We start from the raw sequence: 8,892 nt of genomic DNA, 5'->3' as shown, positions 1-8,892 counted from the left end.
CTGCCTGTGCTGCATGCACAACATCATATAGAAATTCACAACTGTGTGATATGAATGTGGCACACTAATTTTCACAGGAGAGTTAGTATACGACGTTGGCAAATAAAATGGCACCTTTCCCAGTAATACTACGCATCGTTAAAGTGTTTGAAACAGGTGTGTGTACTTAATCTCAAGTTAAAACAGTGCTGAAGTAAATGAGAACATCTGAGTAAATGTTTAGTATAATACTAGTTAGTAACCTTTCCAAGGAAAATGTTTACAGATAAAAATGTTTCAATACAATTATGAAAACATTGAAGGGAAAATGTTGCTATTGTTGTGAGGTGCTGCCAGACTCATTGAGGAGCTCCTCTATCCACAGAAGGACACGATTCCCTTGTCTGGCTTCATCCTCACAATTGTTCTGCTTGAGCCATTGTTGTTGCCAGAATGTCCACCCGCCTCATCAAGAAACTTCCTCTTTTTCTCCGACCCTGTACTTTACTAAGCATAATATCCTTTACTATGGGATAGTCTTCTGGATGACATGTCCATCCAAAATATGTGAGGTAAGTCTCCTCTATCAAATATATACATATATTTCTTGGAGAAAGATGAGGGTTTCTACTCCTGTAAAGAGTTACAGTCTCAGAAACCCAAGGGGGCAAGTCTCCCCTGTCCTATATGGTCACAATAAGTTGGTATCGACTTGATGGTAGTGAGTTCTGGTTTAAATATACACATATATTATATATAAATACACATATATACATATTTGTGGGTATACTTCTAATCTCCTCACAACTATTCAGATTGCATAGCTATTAAAATACTTAGATATCCCTGTTGTTACAGGATTGTGTATACAATAAATATGTTTACCTCTGTTCCATATAACGAGAAGGAAATTTCTTATTGCATCTGTTTCCTTCATGGGGGTGAGGGTTTGACATTTTATTTTTTTGTGTATTTCTCATTCTTAAATGTCCTTGCTTTTCTAACATTATCCAGCCCTCTGTCTCTACAATATGTGTGTACCACCAAACACTTTGAGGGAACAAGTCTGTGGGATTGAGGACTAAGGACCACACACGTAGGACGCATTAGGACAACTGACACAATCAAGTCCAAAATTCCTCATCCTAATTTCGTGTGCGCTGACTGGGATCTTAAAAGCTGTGAACAGCCATCAACGATGCAACTATTGGCCTTTCCTCATCCAGAACAAAGACAAGTAAAGGACATTAAAGACTTATGGGAAAAAATTTGTAGAAATGATTACTGGGAAACACAAACCATATTTCCCATAGACCTGGAAGACACCCCACTACCTGTACTAACCATTCTGATCAGTCGCAACCAAAGGTTTTGGATGGGAAGGGAGAAAAAAATGTAGAACACAATTAGCAATCATGAAAAACGCCACATTTATTGGTCTGATAGCGATCGGTGGAATAACTTAAGCTATGGATCTTAGACACTTTTCAAGCCTGGAAGGAAAGCCACCTCTGAAATAAACCTTCAGACACTCCATACATGTATCACTATCTGGTGAGAAAGTGAAATGGAGTTTAAAGAAACAAAGGAATGACATGTTTCAAAGCATAGAATGATCTGGGTAAAAAGGATTATGTTTTAAAATTTTCATCTTCACTTTACCTGGCAACTCCCTACTTCTTGTATAAACCAAATACCAACTATCTATGAAGAATTATATGACATTTTAAAATCATCCTTGTTAGTGGCCTCTGAGTGGACTCTACTCATGATGCCCCCATGAGGGCAGAACAGACTCCAGGTGGTTTTCTGTGACTTTGATCTCGTGGACTTTGATTGGCAAATCTGTCTTCTGAGCTACCTTTTGGAAAACTCAGAATATACTTTAGTGCTTACCTCTTTGTCCCACCCAGAGAGTCCAGGAGGCTGGTTAGAAGTGAGAGAAGCTGACTGCTGTATTTGTCAATTCCTACCTGTTTGATTAGATATTCCTCTGTCTGAACATGCAATACAATCAAAACAGCAAAAATATTTCCTTTTCTGAGTGATTTTCATGAATCCTGTGACACAGCTATTGCTACACACAGAGTGAGGAGTCTGTAAGAAGGAAATCAATGAAAATAATTCAGTTGTCTTGCATGAATCGATCATATTACCTTAGAATGTGATCACAGTGCAACAAGATTGTGTTTTTATTTAATGATCCTGACTCATAAGGGCCCAAATGATCCCGAATCACAGTGACACTCCTCCTATAACACACAGTAGAACAGCCGCATCAGGATCCAAGTCTATATTCTTTAAGGGAGCACATCAACAGAGCTTCCTCTTTTGGAGCCAATGTAGGTTCCTATCACCACCCTTTCAGTTAGCATCCAAGATGTTAACTATTGCATTATAATATATACAAACTTATTTTTGAGATACGCTGCAAACCTTGACCCTGCTGGGTGCATACAGTGAGGTCAAGCAAAATCACAAACCATTCTTGGGCTGCAAGTTAAGTAGAATAAAATTTATTTTTCCAAGAAAAAATTAAATGATGAAATTTGATTTGATTTTTGTATGCATGATGTCATAAGTAAAGGTCACCAGAATACATCCTGTACTAGTTAGGTCCACGCAAGGCCCTACAACAATGGGCTCAAGCACAGAAACAACTGTGACGATAGAGCAGGACTGAGAGAACAGTGTTTCCTTCCGTTGTGCACATGGTTTCTATGGGTTGGAACTGTCTCAATGGTACCTGTCAACAAGCACAAGGTCATGAGGACACAGAGTATTTTTACTCAACTACTAACTGAAAGGTGGGCTGTCTGAAGCCACCTAGAATCACCCCAGAAAGCAAAGGCTCTACTTCCATGAAGATTAGAGCCAAAGAAACGCTGTGGGATTCAGAACAGACATGACTCAGAATTAACTGGACAGCAATGGGTTTGAGGTTTGTATTTCTTGATAATTGGGGTTGGAGGTCACAGCTGTTAATGTACTCAACCAAAAGCAATGAATACTCTCTCAGCTTATCTGAACAATAGGTAAATTGGATTTTTAAATCATTTCATATTGGTGAATCATTAGTCTCATTGTGTTGGTGTGCTATATAAAGCATTTCTATAATATCTGTTTTATGTATTCTATAGAGTCTCTCTATATATATCAATTTTATTCTGACAAGTGATGGCACATGCACTCAATACTAACACAACCACTGATAGCAAAGAAGAAAGTCTGACCACCTGCCTCTGTTAACATCACAGCCTAGAAACCCTAGGGAGAAATTCTACACTGTAACACATGGGGTTACCTTCATTCAAAGTGTTCCCTCATATCCCTGAGACAGCAGACAAAAAAATTAGACCCTATTAATCAATGCAGATTTTGTAATGAGTTAAATGGCCATAGAATTATTCTCATGTCTTGTTTCTGTTTTGGGATATAAATGAAGAATTCATGCAAACCTCTGTGAATCCAAGAGGCCATTCTATCAGCCCTTTCTGGATCATCAAACCTTGTCCACATAGACCCTTGGGGGTGAACTCTCCGACTTTCACAGGAAGGTCAAAACCATCAGGAAAATTCAGAAAGTTCATAATCTCATTTAGTAACACACCGTTTCTGTTCTCATTCAGGGAGACATGTTCTCCAGCACTGTTTTCCAGCTGAGCATTTTTTAAGAATGGGTGACGCTAAAGGAAAAAAATCATTAAGAAAGGAGATGAACATGGACATTAGAGACAAAAATCTCAGGTGTGACCTAAAGGTATCAGTAGTTGCTAAACAGTTTTTCCTTGTGCGTGTGTCTATGTCCCTTTGTGAGCAGGTATCATTTCAGGATCATCACTGACTATTCTGCGAGTTCAAGGAAGAGCACTCTACCCTACCCCAGATAAATAAAAACTTCAACCCATACCAATGAAGCAATTGTGACTCACAACAACACTATGTGTAAAGAGAGTTGAACTGCTACATCTGGTTTTCTTGGTCATATTTGCCAGAGTATTTGGGGCTTTGTTGTTGTTGTTAATTTCCAAAGTGAGGCTGAGTAAGTTAGAATCACCAACATTTAGGCTAGTAGTCTAGGGAAAATAGAGTAATTTGTGCTACCTGTGCCTCAGGAGTAATTTCTATGCCTTTCCAGAAAATTTCACTTCTGGTGACTCTATTAGGAATCAAGAGCATCAACCCCAGTCATTGGTTTTCTTAGGGCTCCTGAAGAGACTCATCAAATGCAGGAAGAGATAAAGATTCCTTGTCAATAGACAGTTGAACATAGATGTAAGGATTCCTTTCTGGAGTCTTAATTCCTTTGGTCTATATGTTCATTATGGTCCCCAGGTGCTGTGATTATTAACCATTAGGCTGCTATCCACGTGGTCAGTAGTTCAAAACTACCAGCAGCTCTGAGGGAGAAGGACTGGGCTTTCCACTTCCACAAACAGTTACAGTTTCATAAACCCACAGAGGGTCACTTGAGTCAGCATTGACTCGATGGTAGTGAGTTTGAGGTGTATCTATTATCATATTTATTGGCTTTCATCCAGTAACCTCTATGTGGATTATTGTACTAGCAGACTTTCTCCCACCCACCAGAAAAGCAACTCACTGCCAGCCAGTGATTCAAGTGCATTCTCAGAAAATTCAATGTTGTCAAGTCGAACCTGACTCATAATGACCCTAGAGATCAGTGTAGAATTCCCCCTATGAATGTTTGAGGCTATAACTGGTTACATAAGTCTAAAGCTCATCTTTCTCCAACAGGGAACCTAGTGGATTCTATTGCTGACCTTGTAGTTAGCAGGGAAACACATAACCCACTATGCCCCAGCGTTCTTGTTCAGATTCATAGAAATCCTATATAGTGTTTGTGAGGTTGTAAATTTGTATAAGAACATATACCCTTGCATTCCTTCTTTGGAGGGACTGGTGGATTTGAACCAACCATGCTTACATTTCCATACCGCTTTTGCAAGATTTGAAATTAGGAAATATCACTCATCCCTTAATCTTGAAAATTACATTAGATTACCAAAATCAAACTCACTGCCATCATGTCAATGCTAAATCATAACGACTATACTGTTTACAGGAGGAGAAAACTCAGTCTTTATCCTGCTGGTGGTTTCAAACTGCTGACCATGTGGTTCACATCCCAATGGTAGCCACTATGCCACCAAGGTAGAATCATAAAATGTTAACTCAATAAATTAAATCTCAGACACTTAAAAACCCTTAATATGACTCACTTGTAAAGGACATTTTACCTGCCAAGGGAGAGGCACAGGGTGTTCTGCTTCTATCTGGTCCCTAGTTTCCTTGCCGATTAAAATCATGTGATGCAGGGCATGGACCACCAGGTGGACAGCATTATAGAGATCATTGGTGGGTTTCATTATGGTCATGCTTATTTTTTCATTAGTCACTGACTTCAAGTTGGCATTGTGTGGGCACTCAGAAATTTCCCCACATAGAATTTCTGAAAGTGAGCAATAAAAAGTGGAAAGCCAGTATTTGGTAAGAAAAACGTTTTCTGGGTACTTGGAAGGATTCAGTGTCCCGAAAAAGTCTTTGAAACCAGGTATCTCAGATTTCTGGCGTGAAAGGAAAAGAGAACCATGGAAAATATTTAAGAAATAGAAAGTTGATATCAAAGAAAAATCCAACTGGAATGTAATGATCCATATCTTGTGGGTCATAAAATTATAGTCATCTATAAAAGTCATCGTTGCTAATGTACTGATCTCACCATCAATGATGAATGCATTTTCAGATGAGTCCAGGACTCTGGGGAGGTAGGTCACATCTCTTAGGCTGTGTATTATCTTGGTCACAGGGATTTTTTCTACGAGTGCCACACAGACACAGACACCTTTGATGGTCATCTCTTTCCTAAGGTCCCAAATGAACTGTTCACCTTTCGGGTCATCTGGCACTAAGAGACCAACCCATGTCCATCCAAAATGGATCAGTAAAGAGGCCAGACAACTGTGATTGAGGGAAAATTGATAGAGAGAGGAAAACTGGTCCTTAGTTTTCAATATAGGATCAAAAGTACCATAGGATATCTGAATCAAAAGAGAAAAATTTTCCATGTGAGTTCTCAGAAGCAAAGTTATAAACAGAACTGTAGTTAAACACGATGCTGACTCATAGTGATTTCGTGTGTACAAAGCAGAGCTGCACTCCACTGACTTCATCACTGTGACCACTGGAAGCAGAGCGTCAGGGACTCCACAGGTGGTGTGTGAGTGGGGGAGTGAATTTAGACTCAGAGTAACACAGAGCAGGACTGCCCCACAGGGTTTTCTAGGCTGGATCTTTGTGAGAACAGACGACAATGTCTTTCTCCCAGGGAGCAGCTAGTGAGGTGAAACTGCTGACCTCTCAGTTAGCAGCTTAGCCCTTGGCAGCTGCATGCACAGAGCTCCTTTAGCCAACCTTACACTGCTGAAGAGAACCCTGTGGGTGTGAAAAATATTCAGAATTAGATGTACTGGGTTCAAATTCTGACTCTATTGTGTGTAGCTGAATGATCTCAGACAAGGTAAATAACTACTGTGCATCATAGTTTGCACATTTATAATAGCTAACCTAGTCATCGTACCCTGTCATTTCCATATTATTAGGGTATTAGTATATATATGAAAGAAATTTTAAAGCATGCTAAGGATACATTTGTATTCTCTCATAATATGTGTGGTTGTCCTGATACAGAAACATTTTAGAAATCAGGTTGTCTGTTATGTCAATTATCCCAAATCTGTAAGCCTTTCACTAAGCCTGTCACTTCTCAGTGTTGTAAAGACCAGCCTAGATACAGATGCGCAAACACAAATGTGGGGAAATGATCCGGTGTGATGATAGCAAAGGAACCAAGGAACAAAAACCAAAGAGAGACAAGTATCACCCCCCGAGTTGACAGAGTGATAGCCTCACTCTAGATTCAGTGCCCTGAATTCAGAGTCTAACCTCTAGTGTCAGAAATAAAAATCAACTTTTAAAACAAGACCTTTGTGGTATTTGTTAGCACAGCACTAAGTAACGAAGGCAATGCCCATACACCACAGCACATGGTTAGATATAACTACTTTAAGTGGAAGATGGAATAAATAACTTAATTAAGGGATCATGGAATGGATTCTTCCATTCGCGTGTGTGTGCCATTCGGCCTAGTCCAGATTGCTAGTTTGCAGGTCTGTGAGGATCTGAGCAGCAGAATTTCTAGAAGGCACTTTGACTTGGTCCAGAAGGAACAGCAGTCTCTGGTACATCTGTTCCTGTCCCAGTTTTCAACCTATCATTAGAAATAATCATTCCAACTCATTTAGAAGCAATGGACAGTACCTATGTCCCTCTTCTCTTCCACTTAAGTGGCAGGAGCACCAAATTGAGGAAGAAAAGGTCCACTCCCCCGGTGCCCGTACCTGTGGCATCCTGTAGAGCTCCAGCAGTGCCCCAGCTTGCTCCAAGAACTCAGAGGGGATTCCTGCAATGACTGCCATGTTCTTGGTGTGTGTCTGGCAGTTGTAATTAGGGATGGGGGGCTCCCTTTCTGACAGCCATCCGAGGACACTCTCCAGAGTTCTGACAACACTAGGAAGGGCATTGTAGAGCCTGAAACCCAGGGATATGTTGGGGAGCACGAGGGGATTCCTATTAATCTCAATGGCAAACAGAAATATCAGAAGGTAACCGTAATTTTGGAAGTTCAACCTGGACAAGGCCAAAAAGTAAATGCACTTTAGAAATAAGGGGGCTACAATTCAAATCCTATACAGGCTTCTATTTATTATGCTACACAGATATTCTACATTTCTTTCAAAATTAAAGCTTTTTTGCAAGTCTGCATTGATCAGGTCCAACAACAAGGTTTTCCAATAGTGTATGCTTCCTTTGTGTCTCTGTGCTACATTGTTGTAAGTCTCACCACATTCTAAACTTTTCCTAGTGGCATCGCATTCTTAATAGGCTACAGTGTAGCGTCTACCCAAATTGGTTATGCACTGGGAAGCAAAAAGGAAAATAAAAATAGTGTGACTCATTGTACTGAGGTGTTTGATTCAGAATTTGCAATATCTACAAGGCATGATTGTCCCAACCCAAGAGGAGCTATTGAGAGGCTTTGACTGAGAAGTTAGTGCACAGAAAGTGCTATGTTTACAGCTTTGGGAACTCAGCTCACGTGCGTGCTCTTCCTAAAGCACCGGCAGGTTCAGCCCTAAAATCCCAGACTGGGAGAAGAGAGAAAGATTTCCTAAAATGAGTTAATATTAAAAAAACATGAGTTCATTGGGGAGAAGGGATTACAAAGGAAGTATTTGTGTTTATGTGTCAGACACTGCTTTTTGGAGGTTACTCAACAAACAGTGGGTTAGGAACCTGGAAAGTAACTCAATGAAGCAAATGTTTGTGATCCACACAAAACAGCCAGGCAGGACAGGGAAGCCAACAGAGAAAGCTTGGAGGAAGAACAGCTTCAGGATTTAAAGGAATCATCAGAATTTTTTGGTGAAGATATCCACAGTCAGACTGCATTGGAACAAGCTCTACATGAAGAACGCTTTAATTCTGATGATATTCTTCCCCTGGTGCAAACACTCTGTTTGTCCTCCAGATTGTCCCCCCATTCTTGACTTAACTTGGTGCCCCCTAAGCTTCTCACCTAACCTTTCGACTTGCCGTCATCAATCTGATTTCACATACGTAGTTCTTTAGAAGAGCACATTGCTCAAGACAGACTTTCTTTAATTATAAAGATTAACAATTTCTTTTTCTTTTATTGCATTCAATACTCAGTTCAGCTGTCTCATCTTCCCCCAGGAAAGGTGCAGTGTCCTCAGTGATGTGCACTGTGGTCACCCCTATGCTAAATCCCTTCATCTACAGCCTGAGGAACAGCGACATCAAGAGAGCCCC

Source organism: Echinops telfairi, unplaced genomic scaffold, assembly GCF_000313985.2.
Source record: "Echinops telfairi isolate 266 unplaced genomic scaffold, ASM31398v2 ScPeMD7_36;HRSCAF=134, whole genome shotgun sequence".
In the NCBI taxonomy this organism is placed as follows: Eukaryota; Metazoa; Chordata; class Mammalia; order Afrosoricida; family Tenrecidae; genus Echinops; species Echinops telfairi.
Note: the sequence above shows the minus strand (reverse complement) of the source record.